This window comes from Cydia splendana, chromosome 4 (genome assembly GCF_910591565.1).
Source record: "Cydia splendana chromosome 4, ilCydSple1.2, whole genome shotgun sequence".
In the NCBI taxonomy this organism is placed as follows: domain Eukaryota; kingdom Metazoa; phylum Arthropoda; class Insecta; order Lepidoptera; family Tortricidae; genus Cydia; species Cydia splendana.
Window position 1 is genome coordinate 18,018,474 of NC_085963.1, and position 21,345 is coordinate 18,039,818.

Consider the following 21,345-nt stretch of genomic DNA (forward strand, 5'->3'; position numbering starts at 1 on the left):
TTTTTCTGCCGTTTTTTGCGTAATGGGACGGGATTCTTCGTGCGCGAGTCCGACTCGCAATTGGCCGGTATTCTTTAACTAAACAGTTACATATATCCCTACTTAATATTATAAAATGCGAAAGTAACTTTGTCTGTCTCTCTGTTACCTCTTCACGCGTAAACCGCTGAACCAATTTAGATGAAATTTGATATGGAGATAAATTGAAGCCCAAAGAAAAGCAAAGAAGGAAGGATACTTTTTGTCATCAACATCATCATCCCACGTAGACGAAGTCGCGCGCAGAAGGTAGTAAGTCATATGTTTGATTGATTTGCATATTTAATTGATTAATTCTACACAGTTGATGGATCATTTGTGTACTTTATTAAGGTGCATTGGAGTAACTTCGAAAGCGGAATAATTTTGAAAATGGCAAATATCTAGAAAACCAGAAGCACTTCGTACTTTAACAACACTTACGCTCCTGCAACGCTTACCACGTCAACACGTCATCTCGCGTACTGTGCCTAGGTACAGTAGAAAGTGCTTACATATTTGCCATTTTCTAAATTGCAACAAAATAATGTAGAGTCAGATCGAGAAAAGTCTGCAGCGATTTTGATAGCCCAGGCAGTGTGTCATTTTAAACGTCTAACGTCAAATTATGACGTGCAAATAACACTTGCACTGCGTAGACTATCAAAATCGCTGCACTTTTCTTGATCTAACTTTAGTAGGTATGTATATTAGTATTTTTTTTAGTATTACGATTAGAAATAAGTTTTAAAGCCCTGACTTGAGCTTAGTAAAAACCTGTGTTACAGAAGTCAGTGTCCTACTCTCACACACTATAGTCAGTTAGGTAATGAACAAGATGCAAATACTTACAGCAACAACAATACACTAAATCATCACATGTATTTAAATCCAATTATAAAATAACGTTTTAACCGTGAAGAAAGGAACGACATCAAATAGTGACCTAATATAGTCAAACAGCAGTTCTGTTAGTCATAGTCAGTGGTTAATCTGAAGGTGCGTTAATATATTTTTCACCTCAGCAGCTCGAACAAGGGTACTTTGCTTCTTAAAAACAGTGAGCAAAATGCGATTTTGCTCACTGAGTCATTTTGTCTCACTCAGTGAGCAAAATCGCATTTTGCTCACTGAGTGAGACACACTTAGTGAACAAAATGCGATTTTGCTCACTGAGTGAGACAAAATGACATTCAAGTGACCTTTATAGTCAAATGTCATTTCAACATGCGGGGTCTAATACAAGTTCGATATACTTGGGTTCTATTATCTCTGTCCCTCTAGGTATGTTCTCACTGCTTAGGGTGAAAAATTTTGTGTACTACACGAGATCAAAGTTATTTACAACTCGTGCGCTTTTGAATCCCTTACTACGCTCAAGATTCTAAATTAGATTCACTCGCTACGCTCGTGAATCTATTATAGAATCTTTCGCTTGCACGGGACTCAAAATAAGCACTCGAAGAAATATCAAACTTTGATCTCTTGTTGTACAAATAACTATTTAAGATAGCTAATATCTTAAACAAATATAAAAAAGGCGTTTTATTATAAGCATCCAAATACTGAACCCTTTCTGCAAACCAACCCACTTTTCTACCTTTAATTGTTATTCCAATGAACGAACAGAGGTTTTCGAATGAATAATGTTTTATTTGGTTTTCCAGTCCATGAGACGACTGCTAGGCTCAAATGAGACTGGGGCGGTCACGTCTGCCGCATGCATCCAGACAGATGGGCTAGTGTAGCTACCAAGTGGATGCCAGAAGAAGGGCGCGAACGCGGCAGGCCCAGACGGAGATGGCGGGAAGACCTAATAGACACCTTTCTCAGTAACTGCCGGCCTAGCCAAGTTTACAATCGCTATCGCTTCGACAACGAAAAGCATTATGTCTCTTTATCACCCTTACATATTAGGGTGTCAGTGACAGTTGCGTTTCGATCGCTACGGAGCGTAAGCGATTGGCATCTTGGCTACGCGGCCTGGACAGAGCAGACGCTATGTCGGGAGTCGTGGAAGACAGGGTGGCCTTGACCCAGCAGTAGGACACCATAATAGGCTAGCAAAAAAAACAAAAAACAATTATAAAACGCCATTAAAGACGTAAATAGTTCGTGTTACGAGCTGATATCCTTGAATAGTCCAATTATCGCATACAGCGCTCCTCTAAGCAATCTGCTGATTGAGAATAATAGTTTAAAACGCTTTACGAGGCGCTAATGTGGGAGTTTACATCATTTGTAACTCGCTCATATCATTTGTGCTTCAGAGTATAAATTGAGTCAGAAACTTTTTAGAGACATCATCTTCCTCGCGTTGTCCCGGCATTTTGCCACAGCCCATGGGAGCCTGGGGTCCGCTTGGCAACTAATCCCAAGAATTGGCGTCGGCACTAGTTTTTACGAAAGCGACTGACATCTGACCTTCCAACCCAGAGGGTAAACTAGGCCTTATTGGGATTAGTCCTGTTTTAAACCTTTTAGAGACATATTGAACTGAACTACAAAAGAGAACAGAAACCATAACACTATAAATAAAATCGTCACCCTTGGCGTCATTACTTTTGCTGTATTTCTATCTGCTACTATTGATGTTTAAACCTACTGTCAAGTAATTTAAAATTAATAATTCCTAATATTAAGAATATTAACCACAGTAACAGTGTAACCTAAGCCTTAACGTAAAACCTTTAAACCAATCCGATTCGTACTTACTTCGCCAAGCGATACGCGAACCACGAGACGATCTTTTGTCTCCAATTCATCCTTAATTTGTTTCAAGGAGACGCCATTTCCGTCAATCTTGTTACGGTTTTGTTCTATTCCACTTCCAATTTAAACTCAACCTTAATAACGGATGCGTAAGGTCTGAAGTTGAATAAGGTGCGTGGAATAGAGAGGTAAGTACATATCGAAGTGAATCTTAAGCAAGAAATAGAATAGAGAAAGCTATTCGAAGTGTGATGCATGTGAATGTACCTAAATGGATTCATAAAAGCAATACAATAAATCTTCATAAATAGAGATCAATACTGAGGTGATACAAAGATGTAGATACAAGTTGTTGTAAATTTTACGAATAATATAGAGTAGTTCTGATCTAGATACGAAATAGTATTCCACAATTTGAAACACATTATGTTTTATCCAATAAACTTTAAATAAATAAATATAATTTAAATTTCCCTTTAACACACAATACATAATGAGGTACAATTCAATGCCAGTGGCATCTCTACCATGAAGCTATAGAGCGAAGGGTAGGAAGTTTTAAGGCTGAATCTTCAAGGATTTACTTCGGCTCCGTTATGTAGCCTCCTGAAGTTCGGATACGGCCTTCCTCACATAACCGCTCATCCTTATATCCTAATCCATACCAATAGGCGGCTAGGCGTTGACATTCGCACACCTCCCCGCGGGTGTGTTAGGGTTATCCGTTATCCGAGATTAGGCCCTCTCTGTCTGGGGGCGGGGCCGCGCCACGCCCACCGGTCGATGGTGGCGCGCTCATTGTGCGCTTATCTATCCGAGAGGAGATCCGGCGCGCACAGATAAGCGGCGTGACGTCATCGCACAGGTGACAGCTCGGACTCGACCGCTTTGCCACGAGCGAGATACGCGTGTTCGCGTAATCATAGATCGCCTTTTGTTTGTAAGAATTTTATAATTAGAACACACCTTACAAGTATTATCTTTTCGTGCGAGCGTCAATTGTTGCTATACGTAGATAGTTAGGCACTTGCGAGTTGCGAGAACAACCTTGTATTGGTGGCGCGTGGTATAGATTGAATTGTTTATTTTTAAGAAGGATGAGTTATGAAACAGAACACAGCTTTTTTCTGATGGATGACGCTGACGTCACATCATCATGCAATATCTTGATAAAACGGGCAGTTTGGCAGCATTTTATGTTCTTAATGCGTTTTATATCTATAGTATGAATACGTTGTTACTAATTGTTATTATAAGTAAGTACTTAATTACGAAATAATCAAACACGTTTACTTGTTTTATTACACATAGAAACTGAGCCAATGACTGAATAATGTACGAAATCCTTCGTGCGCGAGTCCGATTCGCACTTGGCCGGTTTTTTTAATTGACTGGTCGATAATGCCATTTAGCATTAAGACCGCCAATAGCAATAAATTTTAAATAAGAGGTTACACCGGGGATCCGGCATACCTCGTCGGCGATGGCGGGATAACTTGGACTCCTTTTTGAGAGACTGGCCAGATGTAGCTCAAAACCGGGACGAGTGGAAGAAGAGGGGGGAGGCCTTTGCCCAGCAGTGGGTCACAACAGGCTCATAATAATATAAATAATAATAACAGGGCAGCTTGTGGCGAGCTGTTGGGGAGTAACGACCCCACGGACCCGAGTGCTCCCGAGAGTCGGTCAGGGTCTCCGTCTCCGGCGTGTCTTCGTCGGTCGGAGTGGACCCCAAGGGGACCCGCAAGACTCTCAGCTCTGGCTTGCCTTCATTGGCCGTCCAGAGAGGAGTCGCTAGAGCTATATGCTCCAGGGGTGGAAGTGAAAGATGCATAAGACGCGAGTTGGCACAGTGGCTGGTAACAGCCACTGGGTAGAAAGCGGCGCACACCTCTCGACACCCCTGAGCCGCTCACACCGGTGTTGCTCCTGGTCGTCTTTACGACGGCAGTTTCAGGGGCCCTAGTAGTAGCATCTAGTCAGCGGCGAGTCACCGCCTGCCTCCATGACGGTGTTAACATTGTTATGGCAGGTGTCCGGACCTCTTTTACAATAGCCCAGTCTCATTGTCCACCCAAACATCAATCCATAGACCGGCATACTGTTCACTTTTTCTACAATAGTCCCAATGCCTGCTGAGACCGGTTCATGGGTGTCTATTGTTGCGCCTGTGAACGGGTTCCAGCAGGCGTTCTACATGACATTAAAGCTCTCCAAAGAGCATCTACGTGTTGGATCTATATCCCCACGCAAGCCTATCAAAAGACCGAGATTTATAGGCCCGTGTTATCTAAGGAGATACAAATAATAATAAAGAGGTTAATACATATTCTACGTATCCTTATTTTCATAAATTGAATAATTTAGGTTATCTCAGCTTCGAACCTGTACTTTGTGCCGCTAGAACTAAGACAATGGGGGGTGGCGGGCGGACCTCCCCGATATGAATTTGTTATCTCCTCCGTAAAGCGATGGAGATTAATTCCTTTAACATGCGAATTTGTCTATTAATTTGTAGTAAGATGGTAAAGTTTAGCTGTATGAATACGAGGTTGTTAGAGAGAGTTGCTTACACGTGCCTGTAGAGGTACCTACTACCGTAAAACGGGGTGAGTAGGTTTCGCGGGGAGAGTTGGGTTATGAATGGGGAGAGAAGGTTTGAGAGGGGGGTGAGAAGGGATTTTAAGGCTACTGCTACAAAAATAATGTATTCCAATTTAAAATGGGGCTATAGTAATACGCATATTAAAAAAAAATCGATCCAACAATCTTCCAAAATCACCTTTGTATGAAAAACCCTCTCACCCCAAATACGAGGCACTACGGGGTGAGGTGGGTTTTCCTCTTTATCGTCAAAGTTATGAAATGGAACTACCCAAAATAAAATACAAACGTCCGAACCACTTATTATATACACCATTCAGTTTTCACATGTAAAAATAAAATTTTATCGAGGTTTGAAAGTCAAATTTCACCCAACTCACCCCGTTTTACGGTACCTATACCTATAATACCGTTCATTCAATTCAGATAGAAAGGTTTTATAATATCACTACACCTTATAAAACAAAGTTCCCCGTCACGTCTGTATGTGTGTATGTTTGTTTGCGATAAACTCAAAAAACACTGAACGGAATTTCATAAGGTTTCCATCACCTATCGATAGAGTAATTCTTGAGGAAGGTTTAAGTGTATAATTTGTTATATCGTCAGTCAATCATCAATGGTGTAAAATCATTTAATTAAAACTCTATTTTTACTCTGCCTTTGATACTTTTGTAGGTATAAGGTACCTATATAAAAGATTATCAGTTTATCAAGTAACCTACACATGTACTCTTCAGAATATGTTAAGAGGTTTAACTTTGTCTAGACGTAGTATTAAGAATAAAGGCATTAATAGATACTGAAATTTTGTAAAGGATGAAATTGCGTAGAATCACTTTTTGTATCTTGTTTAAACGGCTCTCTCTCTCTCTCTCCGTAGCATTATTATTGCCATCTGATTGTGGGTCTGCTTTTCTGGTTCTTTCTCTTCACTTCGCGCGATCGGATGTGTCTTGGAAGTTGGAAGTCTTGTCTGAGATGTGTCTATATGTTAGGTATTATTCGTAAACGTTTAAAAATGGAACGGAAAGGAGAAGCTTTGGAGGGAAGGAAATCATCAGTACCAGCGCATCAGTAATATGTCTCAATAATCAGAAAAAATAGAATCATACAAAGGGAATAATTTGCCCACTACGAAGGTGCTCTTAATCAACAATATTTTGGAGATTTTTAGTAACGACGTTGTCCCAAAACAACAACCACAAGTGGAAATAATTTTGCTACTTTTTAGCCCTCTATTAAATTCTTACCTAATAGAATATAAAACACAACAGCCAAGCCAGTTAAGAAGTCACCAAAACACGCCGCCTCAAACGCATCGTAATCCTATAATCATCAATAAACCTTAGTCACACAAAAACGGACAGATACGGATTTCTATCGCATTACACAAAAGGATATTCATACAATCAATCGAACCTCAAGAAATATTCGTACCAAATATAACATTCATAAGGTTGAAAGTTATTCGAAATGTTTTTATGCGGCAAAATGACAGCCGCTTGGGCAGTTGCAAATCGCTGATCAACGTAAGGATTTTGAGATTAAAATTAATGGAACGTCAGTAATGGTGGCCCTTGATTTGAGGCTTTCCATAAAGCCTGATTACTTAGATATTTTAATTCTTATTTCAAATCATGAGATTTGGCAATTTCGTATATGATTGTAGATTGTAGGTACTTGTAGATCCTAATAAATTTGGTTATAATAATAAAATTTACTTAGTAATTAAAGTTTTACCACGACAAGTGATTTCATTATCATATTTATGATACGAGTACCTATATGTTCAATTTCAGTACAACCTAAATAAGAAAAATAAATAGGTACTGGTACGGTAGGTACCGATTCCTAAAATGCTACTAAATCTGTCATTCACCATCATCAATGTGTGATTAAGGAGAAATAAGTTTCTGGTAAAAAAAACATTTTTAAACACACATTTATTTAGTCACTGTTCTTAATAAGTACCCCAAAATATTGAACTCGTGAAAACAAACATATAAGCCCAAAGTCGAGTTCCACTGTTTATCTTATGGCTCCATCATCAGATCAGCTTGATGGTGCCAGATTATTGTATTGTCAATCAATACGGCTATTAAAAGTACTTAGGTTAAAATCGACTGCAAGATTTAATGACATTGTTTGTTAGTTACTAGTAAGGATAATACCTACTTACAAGTGTTCTAGTTACATTAAATCAGTTTGTTTATAGCTTGAGCCAAATCCTATTACTTACTGATGTAAAGGAGCGGTTCTACCTTTCGTCGTCGGTTACTTTAGTGAAAGCTACTAACCCCGACTAAGAGTACGCTGTTTACAACTTATTTATGTTTGTTTTCTCCAAATCCAATAAATTAAACAATAGATTTAGGCCGCTTAGGTATGAGATGGCAATCTTTACCTGCATTCTTTTGTTTTTTTTTTAATTTACAGCATTAGGTTGTCTTACATTTTTTTTGTTAGCTATGGATAATATGACCAAAGTACCACTCGAATAGTTCCCTAATTATTATAAAAATTACAACTGTAATTGTAAATTAGCAGTACCTATTGCCATCACCTAATGCGAACACTCACAGAAACATGCAAAACTGCCTTAAATTATAATATTTAATTATTATATTATAATTATTTTTCAAGATTTTATTAAAATGTGATTGCTTGTCTCATCTAAGGACATTTTCTAATAAAGTTGCACGTTTTCAGTGCTCTCGAGTTCTCGAGTGTAATATGTATATTTTTTTAACCATAAACAGGCCTGACGCATTTTTTACTTTTGATTACTGATTCGGGTAGGTAATAGCTTAAAAAGAATAGTAATTTCTTGATTTTTTTTTATTATCCCTAATTCAATAAAAAAAAACCCGGTGGTTTTTATATGCCCACTGCTCGTGAGCAATGGTGCTACGTGGTCCTTATATGGCCACTGCCTTGTTAGCCATACAGAGTAGTTTTAAGGACAAGTCATGTGCACATCACATTTACACTTGCGTCACAAAATGCACTAATTGCCAACACTTTCTTGGCTCGCATGGATGTCGTGGCTCGTAATATTTAATTATTTAAATGAATAAATATTTAATTTATAAACCAAAGGAAAATATATTACTTTTGTACTATGAGGGTTCATTCATAGTAATTAATCTTACCCTTAAATGTCATGTAAACTCCCTGCAGGGCAGAGGCCACTTATAAACCACTCGAACGTGCCCCAGACGGGCAGAGGTTTCATACGAACCACAAACTTTTAGATCGAATATTTTATCAGAAAACAATAACTAAGGTAAGTTATGACTTACTACACATACATTATCTAATAATCTACCATAAAAATACAAAACAAAATACTTACAGTACTTTTTTTGGGCGTAGCGAACTTATACAGCGGGAGAGGCGTACAAATACTGCCATTTTTTCTCGATTTGAATTTGACAACTAAATTTTCAAAGAAATTTGTTTTGACACCTGTAATTTTTTTACGTTCCGATATCACCCACTTAATAGACTTTACGGCAATGACATTTGGCGGTCGTTGTATTTACTCAGCTCGCCAAAAAAAAATCATTTGCTATGTGGTACTTATAGATACACAACCTGTTTAAGGATTAACCTACATAGTTCAATTATACGTAAGACATATTTTTCAATTCAATGACCAGCTATTCTATACTGCTGCTGAATCTCGTTTATTAATCTAATCCTTTAACTAACACCCCAACGAAACGAACAAAAATACTAAAACCAATAAATTCCAATTTTCTATCCCATAAAATCCATTTATACGAACCGAGACCGAAAGATCGGCGGTCAATCCGTAGTTTAGAATGCGACGAATTTGACAAGTCACTGATTTTTTACCCCGTACCCAGATAATCTGTGTTCTCTTTAGCCCACTCGATCAATCTTATCGAGGCAACTATGAAGCTCGACAACTACAAAACACCTTAACCGCCTATAACCATTCCGGGTAAATTTATACCTTGTTAGTACGAGATAAGGTGCAGTTTTGAATGTGGCAGGATAATGGAGATGCTCGAGCATTGTCGAATGCGCCGGATCATCGCCGGATTCCGGGAAATTCGCCCCGCATGAATACCTGCCCTTACAGGTAAGCAATAGCCAAAAGAATGTTTAGATATGGCAGGATATCAAAAAATGTATAAGTACATGTTAAATTATCAGTAACCGATAAAAAAATAGGCTGTTACACATTTTTGAAGAACGTTCTGACTTTATTGGATCTAAAAGTGAGCATTCAATTCGAAATCATAAATTATTTATTTTGAACAAAGTCCAGAACGTGTTAGTAACATATTAATACTTAAATCTAAGTATTTCAAAGGACTTTAGCCAATCTTATTCTGCTAATTCTAAACTTTACAAGTTTAAATATAGGTAGATAGCCAATTTTATTCTGTTAATTCTAAACTTTACGTACAAGTTTAAATATAGATTAGACTAACACAGAATATGTACCTACTGTGGTTGTTGACAGTTGCAGAATAACTACTGGTAAGTTGTCGTCAGACAAATAAAAAAAAATGTCAATATGCTACTTTGTGCTTACAATTAAGGAGAGACATGCAAATGTAGACGTAGATGAACGTGCAGTTATATCGGCAAAAAATTATTTGTTCTAGGCAATGTTCATGTTAGTATTTAAGTTTAAATAAATATTACCTATTTACTTACTAATGCAGATCACTGATAACATTAAGGTTGTATCAAAGTACCTAAACCTTGTTCAGTTCTATAAGTAGCGCCAATTCTGAATATTTTGATATTCTATGCAACACCTACAATAGTTATGACTTGCTGTTTGTGCATCCTCTGTTATTGTTGACCCCGCCATTTCATAACGTATACAAAAAGCTGTACATGATACCAACATTACAGTCATTTTAGACTCTAAGAACAGGCAGTAGGATTTAAATTGCTCTGAATTGAAATAAGTAGATAGTACATTAGAGTTTATAAGGTGCTATTTCTTGCCTCCATACAAACAGACACGCGAATATCTCGAAACGTGAAATTATTGCATGTTTACTTAACGCCCTTGGTTCTAAGAAAAACATCAAGATCACTTTGGTTTAAATGTGTTATATTAAAATAATATACTTACTTCTATAATTATCTTTGATTTTCGGTTGACAATTAAATAAAATGATTTAAAGTTGATACAGTTTAAAATTAGTTATAAAACCACCACAAAATGAAAACTGCAGAGTAGGTCATATTGTCCCCATGTATAATCGTACCACCTCTAAATTTCCGATTAAACGAAAATATCGACAAACTATTTATTTAAATATGGTGCAATACATCAAAATTCGTTTAGCTGTGTTTCGCGCAATTGAATAGCATACACATGATACACCCAAACGGACAAAAAACATGACCATAATGTTAACTATGATTGCATACTTTGGTCATAATATGTAGTAATATTTCAAAATCTAAATCAAAGCAAAATCTTCGGTTCTTTAAGCAACTACTATTTTTTGACATGATAACGTCTTATAAATCGATGAACACCGGTAGCACGCACGAAAAAGTGTCACATTGTGGACAGATCTCCATGGTAATGTTACGGCCAAAGTATGCAATTTTTCATCAATGTTTTCTTATGACGTTATCACGCAAAATTATCGTCCGTAAACCGACTTTACAGGCAACCATATTTTTGTAGGTATTGTAATATGCAAAACATCGATATCCCGCACTTATTACAAAGTAAGTATAATATGTATAACAAGATCGCTCCGTAAGGAGCTAACATGCGTTTTAAGTAAAAAACGAGCATGAATAAGTTTACACTGATTAATAATCTGCTAATCTACATACTTCATTACCATATAAGCCGCATAAGAATCAATTAACTTTCTAAGTATGAAATGCATGTGCCAATAAAATTCGCATACATTTGTGCCTTTAATAGAAGAAATATGTATAATAATGTCTTCAATTTTATTGTCTAATGTGGTCCGCTCACTGCTTTTCTCGTACTTACACATTTAAGGTAAGGTAAGGTAACGGTCCCAGCCGTTGTGGTCCTTAAGACGAAAGGGGACGTGACCGCTTCTCCAAACACGTAGTTCCCATTTTCCTCCCTGGATATTAACGCCACACATCCATTGTGCCACAGCAGGTTAGTTGTGGCAAATTGGTTTTGTTTTTTTTTATAATATAAGTTTAATAAAAAAACAAAAACGGGGCACGACCGGGAATCGAACCCGGGACCTCTCGCACCCGAAGCGAGAATCATACCTCTAGACCATCATGCCACTTAGGATCTGCTATTAATTAGATCTAGTCAATTATTTTTGCTTATCGAATAACAACTGTATAAATAATGTAAGGAAGTAATTATTCACGCAAAAACAAAGCAATAGTTTTACCGTTACTGATAAATAATGTCACTTTCCTTTGTTAAAATTTATGATATAGCTAAGGCTGGATTGATACTTGTAAGATGCAGTGATCTAGTGAGAGACGCAGCTCTAGGCCAAACTAAGAGACACTTAAGACCGATGTGGGGAAGACCGCCGATATAGGTAATGCATAAATTTATTGCGGGGAATATCGTCGTAGGGCAAGAACTCTCGTATTCGTTGTCGCTCGGACACAGTCAGAAAGGAAGAGCTTCACTCCTTCTACTCTACCGACCTTCTGTAAGTAGAGTATGGATTGTGTATTGTGTACAAACGCAAGAGTCAAAAGCGATGAAAGAGCTTGTAAATGGTCTTCCCTTATAGACGATCTTTTCCATTGACCTTGTCGCACTTTAGCAAATAGCTGCATTCCCATAAATTAAAAAGTCTCAAGCAAGTCCAAAATATTCCAGCTGCTGCAGAGCGTTTTTGTTATAATCATGAAATCACGGCGTTTATATTATTTAAAAAAATAACAATTTCACTTGATGTAGCAGTCGACATTCCAGTAACGCGTCTCACTGAGGACAATGTCCTAACTTAGTGACGTTACGGAGATATCAAAGATGCCTATGAAAAAATGATACGAAGGCACGACCTGAAGTTGAACCCGGGACCTCTCGCACCCGATGCCAAAATTATATCTCAATCATCAGGACGCTACTGACGCCTTGTCACGTCATGCCACTTGAGGAAGATTTTATACAGTTACGATAAGAAACCAACATTACCTATATATACATTTATATAAACCAACATTATATATATATATATATATATATATATATATATATATATATATATATATCCATTACAATAAAAAACGGGGCACGACCGGGAATCGAACCCGGGACCTCTCGCACCCGAAGCGAGAATCATACCTCTAGACCATCATGCCACTTAAGATCTGCTATTAATTCGATCTAGTCAATTATACTTGCTCGTTGAATAACACTTGTATACATATTGGAAAAGTAATCAATCATGCGGAAACAAAGCATGTTTTAAAATGTCACACGTCGCACGTTGTATGAATTTTGTTTATACCTAAGGATGAATTTGAATTTACAATTATGAGGTTTACTTAAGCAAGTAAGAACTCAGCTACTACCTACAGGTACCTTACAATACAAGATGCTAATCATTCATTAACGTTCAACGATCAACTGCGAGGTATGTCTTCTCTAATATTATCTCTAACTAGCTGTGCCCGCGGCTCCGCCCGCGTGGAATTCGGTCTGTGTCTGTAAGCGGCTAATATCTAATCCTAATTTCTCTCCCTCTCCCCTGGAGGCGGAACTTGAAGTAAAGTTGACAGATGGATACGCTAGAGGACTGTAAATAAATAAATAATATAAATAAAAAAGCTTTATTTCTACCACACATACTTCAAACAAAATAGATATATAACAGTAAAGTAAAAGATAACTTAGAAATTAACTTAAAAGATATGTGGGCCCCTTTCGGGTAAAAGCCTCCCCCAAGGAATTCCACTCCTCTCTATTTTGGGCTGTCTCTAGCCATTTTGGACCCGCCGTTTCTACTAGCTCGTCTGACCATCTGCCACGTGGTCGGCCTTTGCCTCTTGAGCCCTGCGGCCCAGACCACTTTACTGTTCGTATGGTCCATCTGTCGTCTCTATATCTGGCAACGTGTCCTGCCCATTTCCACTTTCTCTGGAGTGAGAATGTTAAAGCGTCTGTAATTTTTGTTTTTCTTCTAATATCATCATTCCTCACTCTGTCCTTTAATTTTATGCCTAGTAGGCTTCTCTCCATTCGCCTCTGCGTAGTTTGTATTTTTTGTTTGGTTGTGTAATCGAACGTCCAAGTTTGGCAACCATAGGTGAGGCATGGTAGTATTTCCGAATCCATCACTATTTTTTTGGTAGGCAGAGGGAGTTGCGATTTAAAAATTTCTTTATTTGCCCAGTATTTCTTCCAGCTGATTGCTATTCTTCGGTCGACCTCCGTAGAGTTTCTATCTTTGCTGAAAGAGATTTGTTTTCCCAGATATACGTAGCTCTCGACGAACTCAAGAGGTATATTATTTACTAAAATTGGTACAGTGTGTGAATTCGTCATAACTTTCGTTTTTTCAAGGTTCATTTCTAGTCCAATTTTTATACTGGCTTCATTAAGGTCGTTTATCATGGTGCTTAATTGTAAAGGGCTTTCTGCAAACAGTATAATGTCATCAGCGAACCTTAAGTTACTTAAAACTTTTCCCTTTATATTGATGCCTCGTTTTGACCATGGTAAGTTCGCCATTATATGTTGTAGCACGGCTATAAAGAGTTTAGGGGAAATCGGGTCCCCTTGTCTCACGCCTCTGTTTATTTTAAACTCTGTTCCTAATCTGTCTAGTCTAACCCGGCTCGAACAGTTGCTATATATATATTTTTTAAAATGTTTATATATTTTTCATTGATATTTTGTGTTCGTAATGCCGTCCAAATGCTGCTATGAGATATGGAGTCGAAAGCTTTTTTGTAATCAACGAAACCTATATACAATGGTGTACGAAATTCCGAGTATTTTTCAATTATTAGGTCTACTACTTGTATGTGGTCTACTGTACTAAACCCGCTCCTAAAACCGGCTTGCTCGATGGGTTGGTGAGAGTCAATGTCCGATGATATTCTTCCTAAGAGGCTTGAAGAAAATAACTTGTAGAGACAGGACATAAGACTTATAAGACGGTAATTTCCAATATCCTTTGGGTCGCCTTTTTTATACAACAGTACGATTTCTGATTCTGTCCATGACTGCGGAACTACTTCTTCGTCTAGTATTTTATTCCATAGTAGTGTTATAGGTGTTAAGAGTAGAGTCTTTGCGAACTTAATACTTTCGTTGGAGATCCCATCAGGTCCTGAGCTTTTTTCTGACTTGAGCTTTGTTATTTGTTTTAAAACTTCAGATTCCGTGAATTTCTGAACTGGAGAGGTACGACTCGTGCCTTTTGAAGAAGAGTCTATTTGGTTCATTTCTTCGTGTTGACTGTAGAGTTTTTCATAAAATTTATGAATTTTAGAGGACTGTAGTCCAGATAAAATATTTTACAATAGGTACCACTAAATAAAACTACACTCCAAAATCAATAGTTTATTCGCCCTTATTCAAATTTTATTTACACGTGATTTAAACAACAGAGTAGTAGGTGTACTTATATCAGACGATACAGTAAGGTACGAGTATACGCGCGCGAGCGAATGCGATGCGACCTGCCTGGCTAGAGCGCCAGTCACCGTGGTCTCCTACAGACTCCTGAGGAAGACCACGTGCCCCTTGTAAACTCAATGCGTTGCGAGACTGTCGCGAATGATTCGATTTTTTTCGGGAAGGCATGCCTGGTAATGCGTATAAAATGCGAGTCCCAAATCGTTTGACTCCGCAAACGACCAGTGCCGGATTAAGATATTTTGATGCCCTAAGCATTTCTAGACCATGGTGCCCCCTCTCCCTAGGTCATTAAGATTACATTGAATTTTTTTGGTACATTGAGTGACGTTCATTGCCGCATTACAGCTGAGAAATGAAATCAGTCACATCATTTTATCACGAAAATTGACAGTGCCGCATCAGCAGTAACGTTGCAACAGAGTACCTAATGCTGCTGCAGTCGCCACCCGAATGTCACCTTTATCATATCTTAGAATGTTATCGAAAACGCGAGCGAAGCGAGCGCGAAACATTTTTCTATATAAAAACGCAATTTGAGAGAGAGTTGTACATTTTTATTTTTAGTATTGAAATCAGTCACATCATTAAATCACGTAAATTGACAGTGCCGCAGCAGTAACGTTGCAACAGAATACCTAATGCTGCTGCAGTCGCCACACGAATGTTACCTTTATCATATCTTAAAATGTAATTGAAAACGCGAGCGAAGCGAGCCCGAAAATTTTTCGATATAAAAAGCAATTTGAGAGACAGTTGTACATTTTTACTTTTAGTATTGAAATCAGTCACATTATTTTATCACGCAAATTGACAGTGCTGCAGCAGTAACGATGCAACAGAGTATCTAATGCTGCTGCAGTCGCCATCCGAATGTCACCTTTATGACATCTCAGAAAGTTATTGAAAACGCGAGCGAAGCGAGCGCGAAAAATTTTCGATATAAAAAACGCAATTTGTTAGACAGTTGTACATTTTTACTTTTAGTCCCAACCAGGCGGGAAGACAGGATTTCATACAGATAAGGGATGGGACAGTTTTCTATCAGCCTAGCTTCGCATGGGGCTCGATATTTATGGGTCTCAGCGAGGTTGTTTTCATACAGAAAAGATGCAAGAAAGCAGAGCTTGGAATTGACCAAGTGAATTGAATTGGCGAAGTGTGAGCAAGGCAGAAGGCCCAGCTGTGAAAGAGGAAAGCTTGGATTTGGATCCACGCCCAAGTATAATTAAGGCAGAAGGTCAACTTTGCCGAAGGCAGAAGGCCTCGCATAAGACCTAACGCCGAACTGCAAAAGAGTGGCTTGAAATCGAATCTATGCATGTAATCACGACTCTTCTATACCTACTGCTCGCTCTTTGGCTTCACTCAAAAGCGCTAAGTTTTCGGCTTTCACGGGGCCCCTTATAACACTTTGATAGTTAGGTCTCAGGAACGCGGCTAAGGAGCAACTCGGCTTGGCCGACAAATCTGGCGTTCAAGAGAGCAAAATTCGCTATAAAATCGGTAACCTATGTCGAAAATATCGGCTGGCCGCAAGCCCGAAAGCAAGATTTTTTCCATGACTTTAAGGGCCTCCGCGTAAGGTCAAATCGAAAGCCTACGTTGGAGGTTCTTACGTACCCTCACTCTCTTACTTGACCCTTCGTTATTAGATGGGTACTTGTAGGTACACGTATAAAAGTTTCATGTACGTACCTACTCCACGACCGCTGCAATGCTGATGCAGCCTGCGCGTTTTTTTGCCTACGGTTTTGGTGCCCCCTAATAGACGTGGTGTCCTAAGCAAGTGCTTATTTTGCTTAAAAGGGTTAATCCGGCACTGCAAATGACAGAGGTCAATGTTTTTTTTTTTCAAAGTACCCACCTTCGTGGTCATTATTAAGTGCTTAATACGTATGACCAAAGTACGACTATGGATTTGATATGGATGCGACATAATTACGATTAGGTATAATTCATGACGGAGAAAATTAATAATTTTAAATAATTATGCAATTATACGCGTGTCGATATGTGTGTCTATTTCACCACTACGTAACTATGTAAACTCATTTTTAGTTTTCTTGATTACTTAATGTTTACTCAGTTCCCCCAAAAGATGGCACTGTGCAATGTGTGGCAATTAATTTATTGTCGTTTAATTTTGTTGTATTATTAAATCAACACAATTATTCAATTAAATTTGTTGATATCCGTACCCCCTCTTCTAGAGTTAATTTGGCAAAACCCTTCCTCGGTGGCTTATTCGTGTCACAACGTATTAAATTCAGCGCCATCTGTTAGTTTACCAGGGTACTCTATAGTGGTAGCACATATTTGAAAAAGTTTGCCCCTCCTTCCTAAGTAGCGCCATAAGATTCAGGGGCAAACTTAACTCAATCGAGTGTTGTGGCTACAACCCCCCCGCCCCCCCTTAAGGGGTTGAATTTTTATAGCCTATAACCAGGCCGGGGATGTTCTCGACAGATTAGTAAAGTTTTCATCAAAATCCGTTCAGCCGCTTTCACGTGATGCGCGTTCAAATAAACAGACAAACAGATAAACAGATAAACAGATAAACAGACAAAAATTCTAAAAACTGTTGGAACGTGTTCTGTTATCGATTCTAAGTATCCCCAGCCAACTTTTTTTTCAAATATCTTCCATGTACAGACTTTCGACCCTCTTCAGCTTTATTATATGTATAGATAGATAGACATAGATAGATAGATGTATAGATAATAGTTTTGTCATCATTCATAAGACTTTACATTAGTAAGTGTTGGTAAATATATTTTAGATATTTTACCGTAAAGGCATGTTCTAAAAGTTATTGTAGGAAAATCCATTACTAGAGTTGTAGTCCGACTAAGCTTTGTTCCGATTACGAGGCGCAGAGTATGTTTTTATCAACGTCATATTTCCGAAGGAATTTGACGTTTTTGGTGGTGACACTTCCACGCAGTCCCTTTGCAAGTAGCATAACAGCTTTGCAGAGTGAGCTTGGACCAGGTATAGCACCTAGTCAATAAGCTAAATTTCCATGCTTCTTGAAGTAAAATGTACGCACTTCAAATTATTGTCCAACTATGTTTACCACTACATTTTTGCAAATAATTATCCCTCTTATTCATAAAACTTTACGGGCCTGATATAGTTAAATTATTTTTTATCCCTTTCTTACAAAGACATAAGTCAAAATGACAGGTAAGGACAAAAGATTATTAGCTAATTGAGGTTTGTAGCGCGTTTATGAATAAGGGGGTAAATCTTTATCTTCGATTCTAATTTAACAATTTCTTATTTATTTAAAGTGGTTTTGATATGACCTGGACGATCGTCTTGGTGATTGACGCGCAGTTGCGCACCTCACGCACGACTTTCATTTCAATTCGCATGCATCAATAAGCTCCAAAATGTAACAAATTGTTATTACTGAATCCGGCTCCTAGTTTAGACTGACCCTAGAGTATTGTATTACAAATGCTAGACGTCAATAGGGAATATTAGGCAAACCTGTGCGTAGGTGGCACCACTAGCACATACAGTAAACAAACCTCATTGACATCATCAATGACACATCATGCGTCACTAAGTCAATCACATGGCCTACCGTGAAACACGACAATCGAATGTTCGGTTTCTGCCTCTATCACTCTTGCTTATTCGATCGATAAAGAGGCAGATAAAGAATTTCGATTTTCGCGTTTCGCGGTAGGCCACCTGTAATCAAACCGCCTTGATGCATCAATGTCATAGTGAAAACTTGTCAAATAACTGTTTAAGGCCTCTATGATTTACTAAACAAATTAGTGCTGCACTCTGGTGGTATCTCAAGTGGGCAAACAAAAAAAAATCTGTCAAAGATTATAAAAGTACAAGTTTCAATTATTAACGCATGATTTGATTATTTTCCACCAAGTTTCACATGACACGTGTAAAATATATAATTTTACTCAATAGCCCTAAAAATATCTTAAGTTTACTTACTCCAAAAACTCTGACGCAGAAGGAAAACCACCAGCCGAACACGATGTAGGCGTAATTTCTGTAATATACTCACTTAAGCCTTCTTCTATTTGCAATACATTTTTCCTAATACGTTTTATTACGCCTCATTCGTTGTACTTCACATACGAATTGCGTTTAAAAGGAACTTTATTATTTTCCAAAGCGAGCTTCAGAAGCGAGGCGCAGCTGTGCCCGCGTATAATATTCAGATACCACGCTATGAAGATGTAGGAGTGAATCTAACGTATTTTATGTGTGGTAAATACGCGACTGAAATTTTAGAATAAATTCGCGTCACGAGCAGCAATAACTACAAATTGGAAATACTTAAACGGAATTTCTTTAAGCTCTACTCTATTAGTAATAAGAATAAAACCGAAACGCTTAGAATAGCAGACGGGGTTACAAAATTTTATTGGCCACAAAGCTATAGTAAGGATCTTAAGGATAAGTCTTTACTTTGGTCCTTTGGCCGTGATACTAAATTAATTCTAAAATTTAATAAATAAGTATATCAATTTTAAATACACTCATGTACCTATCTTATTAAAAAAATGTATTATGTTCCCGTATATATCCCTTATTATTGTTGTATCATAAGCCACCAAAAAGACAAAAACAGGGCACGACCGGGATTTGAACCCGGGACCTCTCACACCCAAAGCGAGAATCATACCGCTAGACCATCATGCCACCTGAAGAAGGTTTCCTTAAAAACCTTCATGAAACAAAGTTGATTACGTGATGTGTTCATTTGTTTAACCAGGTGGCCATTATTTTGATGGCTGTTAACGATTCGCTATGTTTTTGGTAAGCTCTCACATATATGGCATGATGGTCTAGCGGTATGATTCTCGCTTTGGGTGTGAGAGGTTCTGGGTTCAAATCCCGGTCGTGCCCTGTTTTGCTGTACCTAACCGATATTGACCCGCATAATATATAAGTATTATATCGCTGTCTTACATATAGGATAAATAGTTATTTATATTTAACATAAATTTTAGTAATTAACAAATACTAAATGTTTAACATAAAATATGTATTTCTAACTATTAATACTCTTCGATTGTAACCACTAGTCTCACTAATTTTGCTAAATACCTAATAGTAAAATTTTAATACATACTTTTCAATGTAATAAGGTAAATATTACGAGTTACCTATTAATGCTAAATTATTATTAAACAATAATTTATATAACCCAGGTATCACTGTTAACTATGATTGCTCTCCATTGATGTCACTAGATATTCAATAACACTCAATTGAAAGTTAAAAAGCATAATAGCGACAATTCACAGTCTTGTAAGTGTCTAAAACACATCGTTATTCCGCAAATACTTTTTTTTAACATTGAAACGAAAACTCGTAAGAACCCAGTCACAGATCTTGATCGGCCCTTCAAAGGAAATAATCTGTGGCTGGGACGCATTAAATTATAAATATCGTCGTTAGCAAATCATTAGCCGGTACATTTGCCTCAGACCACGACGGTTCCTATCAATCGAGGGCAAACAGAGGGATGGGGCTTCGATTTTTTTTAGGAAACGAAATCGACAAGTGAACTTACGTTTGTAATAAAAACGCGAATAGGTACTTACTATCAATACCTTTTCTAATAAATATTATTTTAAGTGATAAATGCTAAATAATTATATAAACACTGAAAAAAATCATCATAAATTTAAAATAATTTCAAATGAATAAATAAATAATTATTAAGTATACGAAACTTTTTCACAAATTGACTAAGCCCCACGGTAAGCTCAAGAAGGCCTGTGTTGTGGGTATACAGACAACGATATAAATGATATGTAAGTACATAGAAAACATCCATGACTCAGGAACAAATATCTCAAATATTTATCTTTTTATTTCAATAACATGAGAGAACTTATTCAAATTGATTTTTAACGGTATAACGGTTTAACGGTATAGGTAAAGTCTTTTTATTGTGTTCTTGCTCTTTTTGAAATACTTACGTTCCTACCATTTTATAAACGGCCCGATTCCAACTTTAAGATAGAAAAGTACGTCAAATATTTCCACTAGATACGATATGGAATAGATATGTCAGTGTCAAAATGACGTTTCTTCAAACAAAAATCAAAGTATCAAATAACATTAATCTAATATAATAAAGGCACTCACCCAGTTTTTTTTTAGAGATGCTTGCTAATATGCTCAATGCATCCATAAACGTACATATTTTTATTGTACGTGTGTTTTTGCACCTAATTAGATTACGTTTAATTGATAAAAACAGGGCACGACCGGGATTTGAACCCGGGACCTCTCACACCCAAAGCGAGAATCATACCGCTAGACCATCATGCCTCTTTCTTGAGCCTTCATTTTGGTTAAATATTTCGTAACGGTTAACACATTCAGTGCCAGCC

The 21,345-nt window shown here is 37.6% G+C and overlaps 5 non-coding genes across 5 annotated transcripts; 1 reads left to right on the forward strand and 4 right to left on the reverse strand.

Moving 5' to 3' along the window:
• Positions 1 to 11,552: 11,552 nt before the first annotated feature.
• On the reverse strand, positions 11,553 to 11,624 carry Trnap-cgg (transfer RNA proline (anticodon CGG)). The gene has a single exon. It is a non-coding gene; the product is annotated as a tRNA-Pro (tRNA).
• Positions 11,625 to 12,597: 973 nt separating this feature from the next.
• On the reverse strand, positions 12,598 to 12,669 carry Trnap-cgg (transfer RNA proline (anticodon CGG)). The gene has a single exon. It is a non-coding gene; the product is annotated as a tRNA-Pro (tRNA).
• A 6,898-nt stretch (positions 12,670 to 19,567) lies between these two features.
• Positions 19,568 to 19,639, reverse strand: Trnap-ugg (transfer RNA proline (anticodon UGG)). The gene has a single exon. It is a non-coding gene; the product is annotated as a tRNA-Pro (tRNA).
• A 135-nt stretch (positions 19,640 to 19,774) lies between these two features.
• Positions 19,775 to 19,846, forward strand: Trnap-ugg (transfer RNA proline (anticodon UGG)). Its single transcript has one exon. It is a non-coding gene; the product is annotated as a tRNA-Pro (tRNA).
• Positions 19,847 to 21,211: 1,365 nt separating this feature from the next.
• Trnap-ugg (transfer RNA proline (anticodon UGG)) lies at positions 21,212 to 21,283 on the reverse strand. Its single transcript has one exon. It is a non-coding gene; the product is annotated as a tRNA-Pro (tRNA).
• Between the last annotated feature and the right edge of the window lie 62 nt (positions 21,284 to 21,345).